The sequence below is a fragment of the Leptonychotes weddellii genome, chromosome 4 (genome assembly GCF_054177405.1).
Source record: "Leptonychotes weddellii isolate Sample4059 chromosome 4, ASM5417740v2, whole genome shotgun sequence".
In the NCBI taxonomy this organism is placed as follows: domain Eukaryota; kingdom Metazoa; phylum Chordata; class Mammalia; order Carnivora; family Phocidae; genus Leptonychotes; species Leptonychotes weddellii.
This window is the reverse complement of record NC_138372.1, coordinates 121,336,209-121,361,104: the sequence shown is the minus strand read 5'-3', so window position 1 is coordinate 121,361,104 and position 24,896 is coordinate 121,336,209. Positions and strand designations below refer to the sequence as shown.

General features: G+C 35.3%; 1 long non-coding RNA gene across 1 annotated transcript in view; it reads left to right on the top strand.

The window, feature by feature from the left end:
* Positions 1-24,896, top strand: part of LOC115940543 (uncharacterized) — a 90,462-nt gene that overhangs the window by 3,092 nt on the left and 62,474 nt on the right. Inside the window, exon 2 of the long non-coding RNA XR_004075283.2 lies at positions 1,329-1,458. This is a non-coding gene — a long non-coding RNA (uncharacterized LOC115940543). The remainder of the gene's footprint in view (positions 1-1,328; positions 1,459-24,896) is intronic.

Below are 24,896 nucleotides of genomic sequence, written 5' to 3'. Positions count from 1 at the left end.
ATATTTCCCCTAAAAGGGGAGAAGGAGCTGTTGAAGAGTTTTCTGGATAGAGGAAGCACATCCTGAGTTGGCTCTTACTAGTTTTATTTTGTAGATTGAAGTAAAAACAAATTTCTTTAAGTGTTCAGGGAAAAATATAGTGATAGTCCTAAATAAGGGAACACTGAGAAAAGGGAAAAAAAAAAAAAAAAAGGAGGAACTTAAAGCAAGCTTCATCTCCTTCATTGATTGGAAGGCTACTCCATTCACAGTATGATAGTGATTATTCCACTCTTTCTCCTCTAGTTCCAAAAGAATCTCCAGTTCCAAAGGGAATCTCTATTCTCTCCACCTTCAAAATTAATTCTCAGCAGCAATGAGATACATTTTTTCAACCTTCAGTTAGGATCCCATCTATCCATCCCTTGCCACCACAATCCCAAATCTTATCTGAAAATTTGTTAATCCAAATACTCTCACATATACAACTCTGTTCTCAGCACAACAGGAAGCTCCAAAGACGTCTCTCTGCTTTCTGTGCAGTTAACATCTAGTAGAGGAAGCCCTGGGCAAGACATAATACAGTGATAGAGGATAATATATTCAACATATTATTAAGTCTTAGATGATTTGGCACAGCTTATAAAAGTAATTGGTTTCAGGGAGACATTTGCATGAATAGAACAATTTAAAAGGTCTTATGAAGAAGTAGAACTTAAATTATATCTTGAAGGGTATCACTGGATAGGTAAAGAGCACCAAGGATGAGGGGGACAATGGCATAAGACTTAAGAAATTAATGGAAGTCTGGCATGTTCTGGGATAGTCAGTAAAGAAACAAGAAGAGTAATTAAATATATTTATTCATGATGTACTATTTTTTCCTAAGTTACAAAGCATAGGCATTATAGTTATATAATTCATATATTTTTAATCTCAGATGCAGGGTGTTGAGTTAATAATACTTACCAGTGTACAACACATATGTCAACTGCCTACACAAGGGCATCTTTCTTCCCCCATTTTATTTCTTAGACTTTCATCCACCATTTTAACTCTGTTTACCAACCTCCTCACTATAAGCACCATTATATTGCATTTAAGTTCCAAAGCTCACAGATATCTTTGGATATATGTGGTTCCTTGAAACATATGTGGTACTGTTTTATATGTGCATCTGTTCTTAATTTATATACATGACATTATACTGTAGCCTTCGTTCAGTTTGTAATTTTTAAATAAATATTCATTTAGAGATTTACCCATGCTCCTGTATATAACTTGTTTATTGCTTCTGCATGCTGAATTACTGTATGTATACACCACATTTTGTTTACCCATTTCTATAGTGATGGGCACCCAAATGCCTTTAACCTGTTGCTACAGTGAACATCTTTGTGCCTGTCCCCTTATGCACCTGGGCTTAAGTTTCTCTGGGATGCATCCCTGGAATGGACTACTGGACCAGGTTCATTTCTAGTAAGTACACCCAGCTTGTTCTCTACAATGGCTGTACAGTATGCACCGCCATTAGCCATGTGCAAGAGCACTCATCTTCCTATAGCTTATTAATAGCTGGCTTACCTCAGTTTTTACCAATCTGTTGAAAATCAAGACTTGGGCATCTCTTTATATACTTGCTAATTCAGATTTGATTTTCAGTGAACTGCCATATTTTATTTTGGGATTCTCATTTATTCTTATGGATTTGTAAATTCCTTGTATATTTTAGATGTTGGCTTCTTGGTGTTTTGGTTATTTTGATAATCTTTTTCCAGTTTGTGACTTATTTGATAACTTTGTCTATTATACCTTTCGTTGAATGAAAATTTTTAACTTTAATTCTGTGAAGTCCATCAATATATTTTTCTTATGAATCGTACATTTGAGTTTTTATTAAAGTTCTCTTCACCTTTAGATTATGAGAGTATTTGCTTACACATTTTTCTATTAGTGTAACCAAATCTAATCCGAAAGAAATGGAGACAATGTAGATACAGATTAGGGAGGACAGCAGAAACATTTTTTTTCCTAGTGTCCTGTGTGTTATGGAGTAACTCTAAAAATTCAAATAAGAACCAATGCCTAGAACTGTTTTGACACATTGTGAACTTGAGCTTTTTGCCTATTGTTGCCAGGAGAACCAAGTTTTCTTAGGTGCTCCTTTTCCCACCTGGAGGAACAGAAAAAAAGAAAAAAAAATCAAGAGTCCTTTCCCCCTTGCCTTATTATTAATCGTAGCAACTTGCTGGGGCCTTAAAAATGCTGTAACATATTGCAAATAAATATTATGTAATGTTAATGATGATGTTAGGATATTTATACTAAGGACAGAAAAGGAAAAGTTTCCCATTATAAATCACATAAGTGAATATCTTGGTACTTCTTTATGATTTTAAAAGCCTTATGAGTCTGCTTCTTAAAGCAATTATTAGATACTATAGTTTCTCCAGCTACCTTTTAATGGAAACAGCTGTATGAGAATTCACCTTATGAATACGTGTAATTACTAATATAATTGATTACTTGGTTTTAAGAACAAACAGGTAAAAGTGAAAAACTAAAGCTCTAATTTTCATTGTAGCTATGCATGTTATTAGAGTTATCTGCCATTAACTATTTATACAAATGTCCACATTTGCAAACCTATCTTTCTAGAAAAATTGCTTATTACAGTTTTACATTGAAAGTACACTATTCTATTTACTTCTTACTTAGAATAAATTTGGTATTTTGTCTATCTAATTTTGTAATATGAATCCAACAATTGTTTGCTTGCTGTTTCTAAGAAACAGAATTGCTTAAGCCTTAAGTACACTTGGGTCTCTTAGCAGCTAACAGATAATCAAGAAAACAGAAATAAGGATTTCCTCCGGCTCTGTTTTCAAAACAAAATGGAGTTTATATTTTCATAAGAAAGAGAAATTCCAGATAATAAAATAATAGTATTCATAAGAACTTAATTTATATGTAATTCAAGGAAGAACCAGTTTTCAAAACTGTAAAAGACTACAGTGAATGCCAGTCTTTTTTCTTTTTTTTTTTTGAGAATTCAGAGAGCTCTTAACACCTTTGCAGTGCCTCCGTTATTATGAACATCAGTGTCCTTTTGTAGCAGAGGTTGTTGTTGCCAGTTTCAAATTCCCTTTACTGGAAGTTGCAGTTCTCTCACTCAAGAGGAGTCATCTCTAACAAATCACTTATAGGAGAATTCCCCTCTTGGTCCCTGCTTCTAGGGAACCACCTAAGATCCCTTTATAGGTATATAGTAATGCCAATTTAATGACCTAGTGCTATTACTAAAAGTTATTCCATCCCATGCCTAGCTGTACTTGAGTTGATAATAACTATACAGAATATTAGCTGTTCAGTGTTTCTGATAATCTACATTTTCATAGGGTACTGTTGTTTTTGAGAAGCTTAGTGTAATACTACAATCATTGGTATGCAATAAATATTTGCTAAATGACTGAATAGATATGAGTGAATGGCGTAGTTTTCAAAATAGTTCTTTTAAGTAGGCAGAGAGGTTTTATTTAACACATAATGGTTAGGGTTAATATGTTACTATGCTTACTATTTTCCACAAACTCTCATGTTGTCCTCATAACCTACCTGTGAAGTAGATGTTATTCTTCCCATTTTCATGTTGAAGACACTGAGATTCAATAAGACTAAGTGACTTTTTCAAAGTTACAGTGAATAGTAGTGGGGTTGGAATATGTAAATAGATTATCTGACTTGAGATCCATATACTATAGCAAAACTGCTTTTTCTTAGTAAGAATAGTGAGCCTATTGAGAACGACAAGGGAAGGCATTGGATTTCTACTCTCTCAAGTTTCAGATCAGGAAAGAGAGGACTGATAAACTGTCCATGGAATGAAATAAAAGCAAATCATATGAATTACTCTTTATTTCTCTTAAGGACAGAATCTATGTGTGATGGTTAATTTTATGTGTCAACTTGGCTAGGCCAGTTTCTGGATAATTGGTCAGAAATTATTCTGGATGTTTCTGTGAAGGTGTTTTCTGGATGAGATTAACATTTAAATTGGTAATCTTTGAATAAGGCAGATTGTCTTCGTATTGTGGGTGGGCCTCATCCAGTCAGTTGAACAAAGACTGTCTTTCCCTGAGCAGGAAGGAATTCTGCCTTTGGACTCAAACTATAATTCTACCCTGGATTTCCAACCTTATGGCATAACCCTGCAGATTTTGAACTTGAAAGCTTCCACAATCATGTGAGCCAATTGCTTAAAATAAACCTTTCCTCCATATATATGTGTATACACACTCCATATAGACATGTGTTTATGCACATGTGTACATATATTGTGGTAACAGAGTTGGTAGATATAGGGGTATAGTTTTATAATATTTAATATTACTCATCTCCAGGGTACAAGTGTACACATCTTCTCTTGCTAATTACACTAGCCACCAAAGGGTGCCTTTAAGTAGATCACCCACAAAAAATAGTAGCAAAATGTGAAACAAAATGCTATTTTTTTTATTATTGGTTGGGTTACTATCCAATACTTCCATTGTTAGAACTACAGTAAAGCTTAGTTGAGCTATATAACATAAGTTATTTAGTCAGCTTGGGCTGCCATAGCAAAATACTGTAGATTAGGCTTAAACAACAGAATCTTATTTTCTCACAATTCTTGAGGCTGAAATCTGAGATAAGGGTGCCAGCATCTTCGGGTTCTGGTAAGGCTCTCTTTGTGGCTTATAAAGAATAAATTTATTGCTGTGTTCTTCCACTGGTAGAAAGAGAAAGATCGAGGCACCTGGGTGGCTCAGATGGTTAAGCGTTTGCCTTCAGCTCAGGTCATGATCCCAGGGGCCTGGGATCGAGCTGCTTAGTGGGGAGCCTACTTCTTCCTCTCCCTCTGCCATTCCCTCTGCTTATGCTCTCTGGTTCTCTCTATCTTTCTGTCACATAAATAAATAAAATCTTAAAAAAAAAAGAGAGAAAGATCTCCCTCTCTCTTTCTCTTCTTCTAAGGTCACCAATCCTATTGAAGTAGGACTCCCACCCTTATAACTTCATTAACCTTTGCTACCTTCTAAAGGACCTATATCCACATACAGTCACATTGAGGGTTAGGGCTTCAACATATGAATTTTGGGAGAATAAAATTCAGTCCATAGCAGCATTTATTTAGACATAGTATTGGAAAATTAAAAAGTGACATACCAATTTGTATGGCAGTGTAATTTATAGTGACTTACTGTTAAATGTCACCCAAAAAGAGGGTGTGTGCACAGGTTGACAGATTGAGGCAGAGTGTGTCTTTCCTTAATATTAGTATGGAAATCAAAAAGGATATAATAAATATTTCAAAGAGAATTCATAGGCCTTGTTAATGGGTCAGATGCATTTTTTTTCATGTCATCTGCATGCATTTATCTACTTCCAGTATTAAAACAACTTCTAATAACACCATTAAAAATCATTAAAAATCAAAAAAATTACATTAAAAATCATGGACAGGGCCGCCTGGGTGGCTCAGTGCATTAAGTGTCTGCCTTCAGCTCAGGTCATGATCCCAGAGTCCTGGGATCGAGTCCCACATCGGGCTCCTTGCTCAGCAGGGAGCCTGCTTCTCCCTCTCCCTCTGCTGCTCCCCCTGCCTGTGCTCTCTCTCTCTCTCTTTCTATCAAATGAATAAATAAAATCTTTAAAAAAAAAATCACAAAGAAATAAAATTATAATAAAAACTAGTTTTAACTTACTACATATAATACATGCTCATTAGGTATTTGTTGAATAATAATTTATCTGTCAGTTTTACACAAACTAGATAAAATGGCTATTATAATTGAGGATTAACCATAACTCCATGGCTTTCTGGCAATTAAGGTTACCCAAACTAAGAAAAAACAAACTGAGTCACAAGATCTTTTTTTTATCAGTTATTAGGAAGTATTCTGATTCCTCAGGAATTTCCTCCTAAAACTGAATTATAAAAGCAATTTATGGTGAGACCATCGAATTGAAGGCAAATTAGAAAATTAAGATGACTAGTCTGGATGATTAGAAGAATGGAAATGCTAATGGAAGAAATAGGAAATTGGCAAAGAAGTTCATTTGAAACAAAAATATGCATTTGGTAATTTATAATAATGGGAAACTTCAAGACAGAATATAAAGCTAAATATGGTATTTTCAATAATGCATAAGATGTATTTTGTCAAAGAAAGATTTGTGTTTCTTTTTAGAAATTATTAAAGTCGTTGTGTTTTTTACAGATATTTCTGTAGCAAGATATGAAGAACTAAAATTTGGGGGGCTTACTAACAAGTCAAATCATTTGTATATGCGAAATTACAGAATAAAGATAATGAGTTAACTATCACAAGATCAGGGTAAATTTAATCATCTTCAACTTAAGATTCAGCATTAAGTGAACCAACACACATTTCCAAACCAAGTGAAATTCCCTATAACAAACTGTCATTGCCTGAAAGTTATAAGTGAAAATTCCTTAAAACTATAAATAATAGTATTTTCACTGTTTTATGAAAGCACTTTGACTCTCTTAGCAAATACATAAAAATTAAATGGTAAATAATGGTAAATTAAAAAAACAACTTATGGTAAAAAAGATACAGAATAAAATAGATATAACGTAAATTTTTTTGATGTGGAATTATAAATACCCATAAACTTTTCTTTATCTATCTAGCAAATACAATGACTCTGTTTTTTCAAAAACAAATATGGCAATTGTCTTTCATTCTTTCAAGATTTGTCATTAAATTCCTAACTGAGGCTTATAGATTCTGGCTTCGATATATCTTTGCAGCCAGAGTTGAAATAATTAATATAGGGTTATACTTCCTACTTCCACATAGTAAAAAATAAATAAACATGATTGGGTCTGTATTGAGATATGTGGTATATAAATACAAAGTCTAAATATTTGAGGTTTCAATACTTTTTTTTACTATTTTTATTTACAGAGATCTAGTAGTACCAGTGTAGCCAAGAAATTTAAAGTAAATTTATTTTGAAATTAAAAATGAGGTTTTCATTATGTATCCTTTACAAATGGACCTTAGAAATGCAAAAATGGAAAAGAATATTCTACGTTGGAATTTTTGGGTTTTTACACAATGAAGCATCTTTATAACAAACACTTTATAGTTCTTCCTTAGAGACAACAATAGAGAGAAATTACAAAATTACATTTTGTGCTCCAACTGATGAGCACTTTGCCCAATAATTCTGTGAAGTCTGGCTAAAAATTGCAGCAGCATGACAGTGTTAACACAAGTCTAGAACAGAATTGACCTATTTGAGGTCAGTCTGTCCTTCGGAAGTTTATTTAAATTGAACACTCTTTTTTTCCCCAAGAACTTTGCCAATTTATATTTTTATATTCTCTTGGTCATATCTGACTCCAAGGACATAGTTTTGCTGAATTATCAACTTTATCCCTGGTGCTTGGTCCTCCTTGCCCACGCTCAATGATGATCCCAATGTGGAAGTCAGACCCAATTCTTTTTTATTCCCTTAATGTCATTCCCTTAAACATCTACATGTATAGTAGATTTGTGAAAACTTAGCGTTAAGAACAATACATTGAAACCACAGGTTTGATTATGATACTTAGAAACTAAGATATTAAAGATATAGTTAAAGTCTCTTATATAAGCTTCTCCAGTTTGCATTAACACAGATATTAAATTTTGGTTCTAAATACCAATTTTTAACAAACATACTACACAGGTGAACTTACTATTAGGTGAAATTAAAACAGATAGCTGAGCCACATCATAAATTAATAGCATTTTTTTATCACTGGAAATCTCCATTTTAAGTTAAATCACTTCTTCAAATTTTAAAAATGAGATGAAGAACTTATCAAATTCAACACTCAAAAAACAAATAATCTAATCAAGAAATGGGCAGAAGACATGAACAGACATTTCTCCAAAGAAGACATACAGATGGCCAACAGCATGAAAAATGCTCAACATCATTCGGCATCAGGGAAATACAAATCAAAACCACAATAAGGTACCACCTCATACCAGTCAGAATGGCTAAAATTAACAAGTCAGGAAACGACAGATGTTGGTGCAGATGCAGAGAAAGGGGAACCCTCTCACACTGTTGGTGGGAATGCAAGCTTGTACAGCCACTCTGGAAAATAGTATGGAGGTTCCTCAAGAAGTTAAAAATAGAGCTACCCTATGACCCAGCAATTGCACTACTAGGGATTTACCCCAAAGATACAAATGTAGTGGTCCAAAGGGACACCTGCACCCCAGTATTTATAGCAGCAATGTTCACAATAGCCAAACTATGGAAAGAGCCCAGATGTCCATCGACAGGTGAATGGATAAAAAAGATGTGGTGTGTGTATATATATATGTGTGTGTGTGTGTGTGTATATATACACACACATATATATATTTAATGAAATATTACTCAGCCATCAAAAAAATGACATCTTGCCATTTGCAACAATGTGGATGGAACTAGAAGGTGTTATGCTAAACAAAATAAGTCCGTCAGAGAAAGACAATTATCATATGATTTCACTCCTATGTGGAATTTAAGAAACAAAACAGAGGATCATAGGGGAAGGGAGGGAAAAATAAAACAAGATGAAACCAGAGAGGGAGACAAATGATAAGAGACTCTTAATCAAAGGAAACAAACTAAGGGTTGCTGGAGGGGAGGGGGGTGATGGGGTAACTGGGTGATGGACGTTAAGAAGGGCACGTGATGTAATGAGCACTAGGTATTATATAAGACTGATGAATTACTGAATTCTACCTCTGAAACTAATAATACACTATATGTTAATTAATTGATATTAAATTTAAATTTTTTTTTAAATTGAAAATGAGAAGGTTCTTTTTATTATTTTATATGTATTTCCAGATAGGAACTTTCAAAATATCCAAATGATTTTTCACATTTTTTCACATCTCAGTCTAATGTTTCACTCTTAAACAGCAGTATCTTTTATCCTTACTTTTAGTAATATGGGGTATAAAATTGAATAAAATGTAATATGTTTTCTAAGTAAAAAGATGAACATGAGGAAGACAGACTAATATGTTAAAGTCTAATATATTCTGTGAATGCTAGTACACTAAAAATCCATAAATTGATAAATTAGATTGAATACCATATTGAAAATAATAGAATTTAGAAAAACTTAAAAAGGATTAAGTCAGATAATGTTTCATGCTATTTTCTCCAGGGAAAGAAATGTTGAATTCACCTTTTTTTTCCTCTTCCATAAATTATTTTTACCATTTCTTAATCCCTCAATTCCCTTTGCCATTTCTCAGTTTCTCAAGGCAGAAATTCTATTTGGCTACTTGTCCAACTGCAGCTTCCAATGTAATTTTGTTTTGATGTTAAGAAGCATTGCCTAAAATCTCAGAAGGTAACAGAGTCAGTGACCATTTTTGCATAATATATTCTGGCTGGCTGTGTTTTTCTACAGAGGTACTTGACGGGCTAGAAATTCATCTCATTCAGTAAATTATAGGAATTGATATAACAAAAATAAATAGTGAAAAACAAAATAATGACAGAAATCTCAAATTAAAAAACTCAATCTGACTTTAAAAAGTACACATATTTCTAATAACATAATAATGTAATCACAACTAATTCTAGTTTTTTGTCATTAAGGAAAAAGGTCAAGTTCATAGAGCTGGCTGGTAGAAAGATGATAGTGTGGGAAAAAGAAATAGTGCAGAATAGTGATTAGACCTTTGGTCTCTAGAGCGGGAGTTGGCAAACTACAGTCCATGGATCAGTTGCCTGTTTTTATAAAATAAGTTTTATTGGAATATGGCCACCCACATTTATTTACAAATAGTTTTTTCTCCCCCACTATAATGGCAGAGTTGAGTGAGTATTTACAACAGAGACTGAATGGCCTGCAAAGCCTAAAATATTTACTGTCTGGCCCTTTAAGGAAAAGTTTATCAATCCACCCCTGCATAACAAACCTGGATTTGTACCCTTCCTTTCCTTGAAAAATGGATTAAGCTTCTCTGAGCCACCCATTCCACACTTGTAAGATGTGGATAACAATAGCTAATTTACAAGGTTACTGTGAAGATTAAATGTGGAAGTTCAGGTGAAGCACATAGTACATAGTACGGTGTTAACAAATAGCTGGAATTATGAGCTTGTGTTAGGCCATGTTTTGTTCTGTATTATCTCACAGATCTATTTATAGATACTAAAATTATTAGCCAACATAATTCATAATCTTTACTAATGTTATAATGGGTAAATTGTTAGCCTAAATAGAATTATTTTAAAATACCAAAAATATGCCATATTTATTCATAAAATTTAATGTATAATACATAATTATGTTTCTTAACACAAGTAGTTTTATTCTGATTTAAAATATTGTGGGGCGCCTGGGTGACTCAGATGGTTAAGCGTCTGCCTTCGGCTCAGGTCATGATCTCAGGGTCCTGGGATCGAGTCCTGCATCGGGCTCCCTGCTCCTTGGGAGCCTGCTTCTCCCTCTGCCTTTCTCTCTCGCTCTGTCTCTCATGAATAAAAAAAATCTTTAAAAAAAAATAATAAATAAAATAAAATATTGTGAAGCGCCTCCAGTACTGGTTAAGGACTTTCTCCCCTGTCTCTCCCACCTAATGCAACTAAAATCCTTGTACAGAGGTATGGAGCAGCTATCTGAAGACTCTGAAAAATATATGGTAGCAGTGAGACTGGGAAAGAAAGGCACTACTCGGAGTATTTACAATTTGGCAGTGAGTTTCCTGTTATTATTTTTGCTTTTTTTTAACCTCCCAGCCCAAACTGAAAGGCAGCCCAAATCTCAGAACTGTGCACCAACATGGACAAAAAAAGAGCTTCAATAGAAGTGCTATCTATCTGGTTTGAGGAGTGAGAAGGGGAAGGTCCATGGAATAGAGACAGAAGGGGAATCCACTGGATGTTTTCTCTTCTGGCCCTGCCATCAGGCAAACTCCAGTCTTGAAGCTACAGTCTCATGGTGGCAGGGCAGTTGCAGAGGCCCAGAAAGCCCTAAATCTGTGAAAGAGGTCAATCCTTGTCTCTGACTAGAGGGACTATGGTCGGAAGACTGTGGAAAGAATCCCCATTGCTTTTATTTTTTCTCTCTATCCCCTTGCCACTGGCCCTGGAGGTCAGCTCAAGTCACAGGATGAATGTGGTAGAGTAGAGAGACTGAAGCCAAGATTACTGAACATAAAAAAACACAAGGAAATTTCAAGAAACTTAAAGGGAAAAGTCTAACAGACCAACTCTGAGATGACCTAGATGTTGAAAATAATCAAAGACTTTAAAGCAACTACTCTGACCATGCTCCAAGAAGTAAGGAAAATTTCTATTGAATAGAAACATGGAAAGTCTCAGTAGAGATAGAGAAGCTATAGAAAAAATATCAACTGGATATTTTAGAAGGGAAAAAATAAATCACAGTCAAACTGCTAAAAGTGAAGCAAAGAAAGAATCTTGAAAGCAGTCAGAGAAAAATATGAACTACTATAGGGGAATCATGACTTGAATAACTGGATTTTTCATCAGAAACCATTGGAGGTCATAAAGCAGTAGAAAAACAATTTTAACATGCTGCAAGAAATGACCTGGGGTGGTTTGAAATTCTCTAGGAGCTACTTGGGTATAATCTGAAATTGTCCCCCAAAAGTGGAGTGCGGGGAGAGACCAAAGAAAGAGGCAGGCCACTTCAGGTTGGTAGGTGGCAGTTTTAATAAGCAAAGGAAACCTGAATACAAGGCTGTCTTGGGTGACAGCAAGATGAATGGATCCCCATACCTACCCATCAAATCTTAAAAATTTATGAAGAGGCCTTAGTCACATATGCTGTGTAGGTGTTCTCAACACCGCATCACTATCTCAAGGTATGTCCTTGGAGCAGCCTCTGAGAGCAAGAAAGGCAAGTGGAAATCTGCATTCCAAGGACAGGGAATGGGGGTGAAGAGACTCCCAAGTGCTCCTGTCCAGCTCATGGGTCAGTTGGTAGTCACGTCTTTTCGATGACATTCCTCAACAACCTGTCAACCTAAAATTCCATATTCAGCAAAAAATTCTTCTTCAGGAGCAAAAGAAAAATAAAATCACGTGTGAACAAAAACTAATAAAAGAATTTGTTGTCAACAGACCTGCTCTAAAAGAAATGCTAAAGGAGGTTTTTCAGGTGGAAGGAAAAGATATTAGAGGGAAAGTTGGAAGCTCAGAATTGCAGGAAAAGCAACAGATATGATAAATCTCTGGGTAAATATAACAATAGAGTAATTGTTTTCTTTTAATGTCTTTAAAATATGTATGATGATTAAGAACAAAAAATTATGGGCACCTGGGTGGCTCAGTCATTAAGTGTCTGCCGTCGGCTCAGGTCATGATCCCGGGGTCCTGGGATGGAGCCCCGCATTGGGCTCCCTGCTCTGTGGGTAGCCTGCTTCTCCCTCTCCCACTCCCCCTGCTTGTGCTACCTCTCTCGCTGTGTCTCTCTCTGTCAAATATATAAATAAATAAATCTTTAAAAAAAAATTACGACTGTTTTCAGTGTTTATAGGTGAAATAATACAACAATCACAATATTAGGGGGGAGTTAAGGGATCTCTCTAGTGACAAGATTTCTACATTCCACTTGAAAGTGGTAAAATATTAATTTTAATTATAATGTAAAAAGTAAGTATATACATTATTATCCCTAGAACAACTACTAAAATAGCGGTACAAATAGTTATAGTCAAGCCCCAAAATAAATTAAAATGGATTACTAAAAAATATTCAAATAATCCAAAAAAAGCAGGAAATGGAAAACAGAATAACTTAATAGAGGAAACAAGCATAAATAATAAAACAATAGACATAAATCCAAACATAATTACATTAAATGCAACATACCACTTATGAGACTGACTTAGAATCAACAAAAAAGAGAACCAACTATATGCTGCTTACAAGAAATCTACTTATGATTGGTGGTTTAAAAATAAAAAATTGAGAAAAGATACCCATGCAAACAATACTCACAAGAAAGCTTGAATGCTGTATTAACAATAGGCAGAGAACACTTCACAGCAAGAAAAATTAGAAGGAATTGAGTTACATTATATAATTATTGGAAGGGTTAGCTCAACCAAGAAGACATAACATTTAGATTATATAACTAACAACAGAGCTTCAAAATGCACAAAGCAAATGCTGATAGAACTAAAGAAACAAAAACTCAAAATTAGTCTTGGAGATTCCAACTTTCCTCTGTTAATAGAACAAATAGATAAAACAATAATCAAACATGTTTAAAAAATCAAACAGTCAGTTCAATCAGTTGACATTTGTAGACACTCCCCTCCACAACAGCAGAAATACAAATTCTTTTCAAGACAGTTGGAGCGTTCGGTGAGATGAAGGATAACGTTAAGAGTTTGGAAGAATTGTAATCACCAAAGTTTATCTTTGACCATAATGAGATTAAAGTAGAAATCAATAAATATTATACATGGAAAATCTCCCCATAGTTGGAAATTAAATGATACATTTCTGAATAGCCCACAGGGCAAATGCAAATAAAACCACAATGAGATACCACTATACAATATTATACATTTTTTAGAATGGCTAAAACAAAAACAAATAGACAATTCTAAGGGCTAGCATGCATATGAAGCAACTTTAAATCTCATATTTTGTTGATGTAAATGCAAAATGCTACTGCCACTCTGAAAAACAGTTTGACAGTCTCTTATAATGTTAAATACAGATTTAACCATTTGATCTAGCCATTCCTAAGTATTTATCCTAGATAAATGAAAAGTTATGTTCACACAAACCCTTTGCATACGTTTTATAGTTTTATTCATAATTGCCAGAACTGGAAACAACTCAGAAGTCCTTCAACAGCTTAATAGATAAAGAAACTGGCATATATATCCATACAGTGGAATACTACTCACCAATATAAAAGAGCAATGATAGATACACTCAACAATATAAGTGAATCTCAAAGGCATTATACTGAGTGAAAGAAATCAGTCTCAAAACGTTATATTCTAGGGGCGTCTGGGTGGCTCAGTCGTTAAGCGTCTGACTTCAGCTCAGGTCATGATCCCAGGGTCCTGGGATCGAGCCCTGCATCGGGCTCCCTGCTCTTCAGGAAGTCTGCTTCTCCCTCTCCCGCTCCCCCTGCTTGTGTTCCCTCTCTCGCTGTGTCTCTGTCTGTCAAATAAATAAATAAAATCTTTTAAAAAAGTCATATTCTATATTATTTCATGTTTTTGACATAGAAAAGTCAAGTTTACAGGGACAGAGAATGGATTAGTGGTTGGTTTGGAGTAAGGGTAGAAGAGGGAGAATGTATGACTATAAATGGATGGCACAAGGGAGTATTTTATGGTGATAGAAATACAGAATATCCTGTATCCTGATTGTTATGGTGGTTACGTGAGTCTGTACATTTGTTAAAACCTGAAGAACTATACCAAACAAACAGTTTGCATTTAAGTTTTTAAAAATTGTTACAGTAAACCAAAATGACAGTTTGGGATTTATTTACTTCATTAATTAGAATAGAAATAACTAGGCAGCAGGCAGAAATTAGGTCAAAGATGAACTTATTGTTTATCCAAGCAGATTAACACAACTAGTTGGTTGGCCATTTGACAACATATTGGAACTAAGAATGCATTTTTTAAACGGTTGTAATGGATCCAAAGACGAAAACCAAACGTGAATAACTTCTTGATAAAATTTTTCTCTCTCGTGGTAATATTTGAGATCTCTTGGTATGTATGATATTCCTCTAATGCAAATATTATTTTATAATAATTTTAGGAAAAATCTTTATAAATGTGAGGTTCATTTCATAGTTTAGACTTAACTTTTTAAAAATGTATTCAAAGAGGCTTGACATTAGTGTTCTTGATCCTTTTGAATTCCTATACTTTTAGCCCAGTTCTTTTACTAACTAGCCATGCAGTCCTTGAGCAAATCAATGACCATCTCCACCTTGAGTTTCTTCTTTCATAAAACAAGGATTTTATACTAACTCTAGGACCCATTCCATCTGAAAACATCAACATTTCATGATTCTAGTAGTATTCTTTAGCCATTTATGGAAGGAATAGCTCTGGGTAGGCCTGCTTCACCAAAAATATCTTGTTAAAAGCCTATCTTTGCATTGCTTGATGCATCGCTACACTAGACAATATAAAGCCAATCTTAAGTATTATTAGTAATACCTTGACTCAGCCAAACTGTTAAGGGTAAGGCAGATTATCTACTTAAAAAGGCTATTTTGATTAAATGCTAAGTCTCTGGACAAGGACAGATATATGTTAGAATCATGATCCTATCTCCTATCTCCAGTGACTTTTGACAACTTTTACAAACTCCATTAGAGGTAATATTAGCTCCTCAAAAGGTTGTTGTGAAGGCTAAGTCAAGTAATACATGAACATACCTAACAGAATGGCACAGAAGAATTTACTATTATTAGACTCAGGTAGGATGCCTGGGTGGCTCAGTTGGTTAAGCGTCTGCCTTTGGCTTGGGTCGTGATCTCAGGGTCATGGGATCCAGTCCCTGCATCACGTCAGGCTCCTTGCTCAGTGGGGAGCCTGATTCTCCCTCTGCCTGCCACTCCCCCCGGCTTGTGTGCTCTCGCTCTCTCTCTCTCTGACAAATAAATCTTAAAAAAAAAGACTCATGTAAACTCCAATTTCTATTTTTCTCTTGAAATTAAGTAATTGAGAACTCAACAATACTCTGTATTTTCAGTACTCAAGAGTGATAAGCATAGCATCAAAGACGCATCAGGAAACACATGTACTACTGGCTCTACATTTGTGGGAGGAGGAGGCCAAGAAAAACGTGTCAGAAATGCAGAACAGTGAGAAAAACCGGGTGAACAAATCAGTCCCTTAAATAGGAAACTACTCACTTGTTCTGTAGCACCAACAGTGGACATAAAAATAAAAATCCAGGAGTACTTTGGAAAACTCAACTGTCACTAATACTTCAAGTAGAACATCTCTATCCAATTGCAAAATTTTGCATTACTCAGAACACACATTTCTTGCATAAATCTTTCAGTTTCCTAGCTATAATTATTTATGTATTCTTTCTTGATAACTGTGATGATTTGTAAAGAGGTTCCTCTTTCCTAGAGCTGCTGTAAAAAATTCCCACAAACTGGGTGGCTTAAAACAACAGAAATTTAATTTCCTTCCCCACTTCCTTTATCTTCCCCTCCCTTGCACTCCCATTAACTACACTAGCTCATTCTTTTTTTTTTTTTTTTTAAAGATTTTATTTATTTATTTGACAGAGACAGAGACAGCAAGAGCAGGAACACAAGCAGGGGGAGTGGGAGAGGGAGAAGCAGGCCTCCCGCTGAGCCGGGAGCCCGATGTGGGACTCGATCCCAGGACCCTGGGATCATGACCTGAGCCGAAGGCAGTCGCCTAACCAACTGAGCCACCCAGGCGCCCTACACTAGCTCATTCTTATCTTTAAGTGTAGAGATCATGGTTTTATATTTTATTTCAATCTCTCATTGAATCCAGCATAGTGCCAGGCCCTAAGCATGAATTTATAATCACTACAATTCTATTTTATAGTTCCAGAAAATTTTGTTGAATTGAATTAAACATCTAAATCCTTGAAATGGGATATTTTAAGGAAACTGTGAGGGAGAATTTGAAAGCTAAGAGAGGAGGGAGTGGTATAAAACAATAATTATTCTGTCCAAGGGACAATGTTAGGAGTATTGTGAAGATGATGCATTCTGTCCAACTTATTCATCAAGATGCAGAGCTTCCCATATAAGAATAACTCTACATTTATTGGGAGGGAGCTTTGTGCCAGGCATGCTTCTTAATACATTATATATAGTATCTCAGCTAACCCACTGAGCAGTCCCATGAGATAGGAACTATTTATTTTCCCAACTGTGGCTTAGAGAGGTTAACTGATTTTCTCAAAGTCACACAATTAGCAAATGACAGAACCTGATTTCACTGATTTCAAAGCTCAGTAGTTTTGATTCCAGCAGCACATTTCATCTGGAAAATAAAATAGTATTGACTTGCTTATTTATACTAGCCTGCTTCCTGGTCCAAAGGCTGGGAGAGTTGACAGGTAAGTATTTTTTTAGCCACTTCTCTTTCTGTTGTCATTGATTGAAATAAATACTTACTCCATTTTTGTAAATAAAAGACTTCTTTATTGTATACTTGCTCATTGTTTCAGAAATGTCAATAGGTACTTTAATTTTTATTTTCCCAAATTTCTTGTTAAGCTTCAGACCTTTGAGAGTTAAAACTATTAAAACTATTTCTTTTTAAGTAAAGACTATTATAATTTTTATTAAAGTTTCTCAAGGTAAACTTCAGGAAAAAAATAGAATAAAACAAATTTAACCGTGTGCAAACCAATTGATTACTTCTCTCAAAACAGACTTACCATTTATTATAGTTCATTTTCTTTATGTTAGCATATAATTTTTCAAATGCTAGGAAATGCTCTCAAGAATCATTGTTTTCAAATTACATATTAAATTTTCAGGCTTGTGGTTAATTTATGTAACACATAATGTCAGAGGGAACACAAAATTCACTTCTGGTGAAGTAAACAATTCATAGTTTACATTTGACCTTTAGTCAGATTTTAAGAGGATTGGAATTGCTTAGTCAAAGATTTGTTTAAGACTGAACAACATGGGGTGTTTTGAAGTACTTAAACTTCTTGTGAATAATTTATATTGAATTCAGTTTTGTTCAGACATTTCTAGTAGCTTGGAAAATCTTCATGAATACCAATGATTAATTGATCGTAAAACATTTACACAATGTTAGTATTATCTAAATAATATTAGTAACCAGAGCAAGAGAAGAAAAGGAAATGATGCTTGGTCACCCCCTAGTGGTTTTTCATTGGGAATTAGTATTGATTAGCCTATGCACAGAAAGAACTATGAAAGATTCCATACAAAGTTGACAGTTTGTGTTCTGCTATGATTTAGAGTTTCCATGGTCTATAAAAATACTCTGTTGTTTCAAAATCTGAGAACTTTCTGTGAAATGGAGATTTGGTGAAAGAAAGAAAAGAAAGAGGAAGGAAGGAAGGAAAGAAGGAAGGCAGAAAGAAAGAGAAAGAAGGAATGAGTATCCTAGATACTAGGATAGAGTAATAGACATATAATCTTTGCCAATATTTATAATAAAAGACAGAAGGTAGGGAAATTAGATGGTATAGTTAAATTATTATTCTATTCATTATTCATTAGAGCAAGAAAACTGGACCATGGGGTTAACAAGAATATAGATAGATCTTAGAAGAATATTTCTGTACTATATTTTTAGTATAGAAATCCACTGGTGGCACAAAAGGTATTTAAGAAATATGTGCCCAGTTCTCATAGTTATGTGATGAGTAATCATAATGCTAATAACATAGTTGTTGACAGAGCTCTAGGCATTCCCATTTCTGATGGCCTATAAAATGTTTTCTGTTGTGTTGGCTAACTGAACATCATAAAGAATAAAAAATGAGATGTTTTCTCTTGAATATACTGTCATGATCCTAAATAAAATATATAGTATTTAAATCTATCAACATCCCCTAAAAGTCTTTCTTCCTTCAGAGCTTCCCCAGTTTCTGTCAGTGATTAGTACCATTCTTCAGGGGTAGAGGCCATGATTAACTTCAATCTATTCTTTTTTTTTTTTCTTGTGGTAAAATTATTTTGAAAATAAAATTTCATATCTGTGAAGGGTTTTGACTATGTATTTTAAAAGCCCCACTTAACACAAACTTGCATCTATAACAAAAAGACCATTTGATTCAGAAAACATATATAGCTGACACTGTATCAGATGGTTATTAGGGATAATTCAGGTTTCTAAGTAAATCAGTTTGAAGTACTAAGAAACACTGTAACTAGCACTAAAATTCATACCAGGAAAGGAAAGTTGGCTTTTATACACAGATAGTCAAAAGTTGTGTGTTAAAATTTAAAAAAATAAAAATCTAATCATGTTCCATAATCCCTTTCTCCTAATACATGGAAGAAAACTAGAAGGCAGAATCTTCTAGAATAATATGAGACTTAGAGCTTTTTTACTGAAGTTTTCTCCCCCTTAATCATACATACCATAAGCATAGCTTTGAAGATAGCTTCAGGAACTTTAATTAAAAAACATATCAGAAAAATTGAGTGGATCTGGAACGGTTCAATACTGAAAAGCCTAGGCAAGAGAAAGAAACAAAAAACAAGGGCTGTGGTGCTAAGAGCTATACAAAGGTAAAAGGGCACACAGCATACCTTATAGGAGATTATGATAAGGAGGATAATGCTAAATTGTATTCAGTTGTGTTTTTAAAAATATTTTGCTTTATCCATAATATTTTTAGATAAAAATGCTTTTCCTTTTCTTTTTTTTCTTTGTCATTATGTCCAAGATGTGAAGGTATATCTGGTCCCTCTTGCTCTATCTTGATCAAAAGTGAAGTCTATATTAACAATTTGATTTTTAAAATATGTGACAAATTTTATGAACCAATGTGATAGAGATTTATTGATCTAAATTTAGAATAATAGGTATGAAGAGGCCCTTATTATTTGTTTAATATACAGTCAGTGCACATGAATATTCTTTGCAGTATCCAGACCCGATCTCTTCCTGTTCATGTTACAGAACCATCTTGTCATGTTTTTATTTCACATTTATTGTGAAATGTGCCATTCTTTGTTAATGTCATGTCTCCCATCACAATAATTATTATGACAATGCCTTGGCTGTTTGAAAATTGTATGGAAAATATAACAGATCTTCTTGCCTATGTTTCCCAAATATAATTTTAAAACCATTACATCATTACTCATGATGCTGTATCACTCATCTTGCTACGTGTGAATGAATATTTGCTTGCTATTATATCTCTCAAAATTTGTTGCTATGCTTCATTGATAATGCTACAAATTCAAGGCTTAATCAGAATATGCAGGAAAATGTAAGCCATATTCATTTTTTGTTCATGTTAAATTTAACATGTTTTTAATTTTATAATATATACTAAGCACCATGTCTTCCAACCTTGTCTTCCCTTAAACTCTTTGCACTGAAATCAGTGCATTCCTAAAATATGATCTCTTTCATTGTTGACTATACTTCTGCCTTCTACACATCATCACCAGTGGTGAATATGTTCAGATTTAGAAGAGCATTTTCATTTGCACAAAATAAAGGTTCATTCTTTCTCTGTCAGTATGATGTCACACATTGGTCAGAGACAAGAGAGGACATCAAATTAGTAGACAGTTTTCAGGTCATATGTTATAGTCAACAAAGTATGTATAAAGCTGAATATCAAAATTTTGAAGAAATAAAAATTGAAATACTAAACCCTACTAGCTTTTTAAGAGAGCTACTCCTATAGTCTTACTGAATAAAATTAGATCAGTAAATATTTGAAGTGTCATGTGTGCAGGGCACCTGGCTGGTTCAATCAATAGAGCATGTGACGTTTGATCTAAGGGTTGTAAGTTCGAGCCCCATGTTAGGTGTAGAGATTACTTAAAAGTAAAATTTTTTTTTTAAGTGTCATCTGTGCTCTGTGTGTGTGTGTGTGTGTGCAGCCATAGCAAGCAATATGTTAAGACATTTTTTTCCAGAAGAAATTAGATATTACAGTTGCTCTCCTCAAAGAAGCTTACAAGTTAGAACATATATGTGTATACAAATACACAAAGGAATAAACACATGCTAACAGTGGGAAGAGGAGGGTTTGAGTAGGCTTTTTCCTAATATGCTTTAGACTGTCAAAGCAAGATATACTTACTACAAAAATATGAATTGTTCATGAGTAAGTAATAGATCATAAACTAGATATCATGTTAGTTTCCTATTACCAAAATTCCTGGTGTTCTATGGCGTGTTTAAGTGTTCTCCCTGCATTTCTTGTTGTAGGGCCTGTAATGGAAACTCAGTGGGGGAACTGAGTTGAAGAAACAATTGGTAACAGTTGCTGCTAAATATAAACCTGATGCTTATGCAGCCATCATACCAAGGATAGGGGTAGCAGTTTAATTCCTTTCTGTGCAGCGTGTACAAAAATATTTCTAACAGAATGGGGCACCTGGGTGTCTCAAGTCAGTTAAGGTTAAGCTTCTGACTCTTGATTTCAGCTCAGGTCATGATCTCAGGATCCTGGGACTGAGCCCTGCATGGAGCTGCACGCTCACTGCAAAGTCTGCTTGAGATTCTCTCACCCTCTTCCCCTCCCCCATGCTTGCTCACTCTAAATAAATAAATAAATCTTAATACATATATATACATATATATATATTTCTAACAGAATGAATATGAACATGCAATAGACCATTCATAATTGATAGCTTTGGAAAAAAGAGATAATTCTATGCATCTTAATCCCCTCCTAGATGAAAGGGGTAAAGAGCCTTCAACATTCAAGGACCAGGTGCAGAGACCTTTAATCCATATCGGTCCCTCCCCGCTTCCTGACTCTAAATTATCCATTTTTAACACATTTATTCTCTTCAAGTTGTCCTTGATATTTCATTTTACTGTAATTCTATCTGTATAACTTTAGGGGCTGCAGAGTATACCCCATAATTTGCCTGGTGACACTCACTGGATGGCTTTTTTTATTCTCAAATTTTTTTTTTTTTAAAGATTTTATTTATTTATTTAACAGAGAGAGACCCACAGCGAGAGAGGGAACACAAGCAGGGGGAGTGGGAGAGGGAGAAGCAGGCTTCCCACTGAGCAGGGAGCCCGATGCGGGGCTCGATCCCAGGACCCCGGGATCATGACCTGAGCCGAAGGCAGACGCTTAACCATCTGAGCCACCCAGGCGCCCCTATTCTCAAATTTTGTAGTCCACAAAACTTGCAAAATATTTAATCTGTGGCAATTCCAGAGCAATGTGACAGGGTATGTTAAACCACAACTGAAATCAAAATAATTGCCTCAAACCTTTAATATTATTTTATCCCATATCTTCAGGATAGTAAATCTTTTGAGGCAACTGGAGATAGGAGTTTATTTCCTGGGGAAAATATTCTCTGTGGATTTGTAACAGAAGCTTTGTTACTAATTCTGATGTTATTCTCAATCATATTTTTTGTTATTTTTTTATAAAATAAATGTGGTCATTCTCAACCAAGGTTAGGAAAGAATAATAATTCTGTTATTCTTTAAATTAAACTGCTTTCTAAACAAATAGCCTATCCTAATAGGCAAACTGGGACAGAAAGAGGCCATTTGGTGGTTTGCTTAACAGACAAAGGCAACTGCAGGACAGCCAGAAGACAAATTTAAATTCTGTTAAGAATAGCAGCAAGTATTTTGGTTCTCAGCAGTATAGCACCACTTGTGGTTTCCTTGAGCACATGAAATAAGTCAGCTCAAGCCTGTGGATTTTTTGGGTGAATGGAAACAACTCCCCTCTGTCCTTGTTCTTTACTGGAATGTTGACATGTGCAGTGCTTGAAAATTCAGATCATTTATGAGAATGAGCCAGAGTTTACCCTGGCACTTGAAAAGGAGAAACTATTTCAATAGTACAGCAGTGTCCATTTTTTCGTTAGCAGAACATGTATGTAATAATATTCAGAAATGCAGGATTTGCTGGTTATATTGCCTTTGGGGTAATACAGGTACAGTACGGTAGGTGAAGAGATGAGAAATTTTGGTTAGCTGTTACATTTCTTAGACTTGGCGGAAGTAGTAGACAAGAACAATCATTGGAATACCACCCCTTTTACTAGAACGTAAAACATTTACGAATCTTAGATTAAAATTTTTCATAAATTTCACTAGTACTCCGCAAATTTAAACCTTTCCAAGTCACTATGTATGTGGTTTGGTTTTCAAGTGCTTACGGGTTCTATTTGTGTTGGCTCCCATGAGCACAAATGCTACCCAATAAAAAATCAAGTGGAAAATGGAGGTATAATTGGCAGTTACAATAAGAATAAAAATTTGAGACTATTTGAGATTATAGAATTGTATATTCTATAATCAGAGTCACTCCCAAAGATAGCCAAAAGAAAGAACCAACAAACTGCATGTCCCAGGCAGGCAAAGAGCCAAACTCAGTTATGCAAATGAGAAAAGCAAGAAGACAATAGATACCTTTGGGAGAGAAAAGATCAATGGATTTGGAAAGGAAGAGACAACATGAAATTTTATTTTCCTCTTTCAACTGGCCACTACAGACAGATTTGGCAGAGCTGATTCTGGTAAGAGTGTTCGCCCTCTGCTGGTTTTGGTATTTACCAGAATTTTCCGCTGGCTCTATAAGGGAATAACAGCAGTTTACCAGAAAATCCCTCATTTTGATAACTTTGAAAGGGGCCCATATGGAGGCCCTCCTTTGAAGGTAGATATGGGGGTGTCTCTAAGGCCATTAACTTGACAGACTTTTGTTTATGGTTGTCTTTTTAGAGTGGAAAGACAGCTTAGAGAATGAGTACTTAATGGAGGAAAAAGAGAAGAGGTAGGAGTTAAATCAATTTTACAGTCTTGTTTTAGGTACCTCTTACATTTTTAATTTCTCATTAACCTTTTGTAATGACTCTTTTAATGAGAACTATTTTGGAATTTTAAAAACCTTTTGGAGATTCCTGCTTGCCCATTAAAACAGGTATCACATTCTGTTTAGTTTGGCAACTCCTGGTGTTTTTTGTTTGTTTTGTTTTTAGAGGGGGCGGGCAGAGGGAGAGGAAGAGAGAGAATCCCAAGCAGGCCCTTCTCCCAGTGTGGAGCCCAACATGGTGCTGAATCTCACAACCCCGAGATCATGACCTGAGCCGAAATCAAGAATCGGATACACAACCGATTGAGCCACCCAGACGCACCAGGGAATTCCTGTTTTTATTTTTTATTTTTTTTAAAGATTTTATTTATTTATTTATTTTGAGAGAGAGAATGAGAGACAGAGAGCATGAGAGGGAGGAGGGTCAGAGGGAGAAGCAGACTCCCCGCCGAGCAGGGAGCCCGATGCGGGACTCGATCCCTGGACTCCAGGATCATGACCTGAGCCGAAGGCAGTCGCTTAACCAACTGAGCCACCCAGGCGCCCGGAATTCCTGTTTTTAAATGGACTTCTTAAATTTTATCAAACTGGAACATTTTCCATAATGGTCATTATATTTCTAGGCTGTAATTCCCCTGATGGCTGACAACAGTTTGGTAGGACCCTGGCTACAAATGGAGTTAACCCACATTTTTGTCCAGCCATATCTAGCCACAAATGGGGTACAACTCACATTTCTGTCTGGCCTTATTTTGGGACCCCTGACCTGACAGTTACCAAGCCAAGATCCTCAAAACACAAAACAAGCTTAAGATTTTGCTGTTTTTGCTAGATATCTGCAACTTCCTGGACATAAAATAAGCTGGTGTGCTGAAGGTGGCATATGTGACTCTTTAGAATTTAAGGATCCCATTAGCTAGGTCTTTGGGTTTTTCAGAACCAAAATAATAGCTAAAAGGGACATGCCGCTGGTTGGGCATTGTGTGGGTTTTACAGTGTACCTCACTTCATGGAAGTTTTCTTGAGTTTGGTGGGTAACCTAGTGTCAATCTAACCTGTTCCAAGACTAACATCCTATCACAGGAGTCCTCTGGAGGTGGTGAGTGCTCTAACAGCCTTTAAATGCTCTACCCATGCCTACCAATTTTTTTTTTTAAAGATTTTATTTATTTATCTGAGACAGAGAGAATGAGAGAGACAGAGAGCACATGAGAGGGGGGAGGGTCAGAGGGAGAAGCAGGCTCCCTGCCGAGCAGGGAGCCCGATGCGGGACTCGATCCAGGGACTCCAGGATCATGACCTGAGCCGAAGGCAGTCGCTTAACCAACTGAGCCACCCAG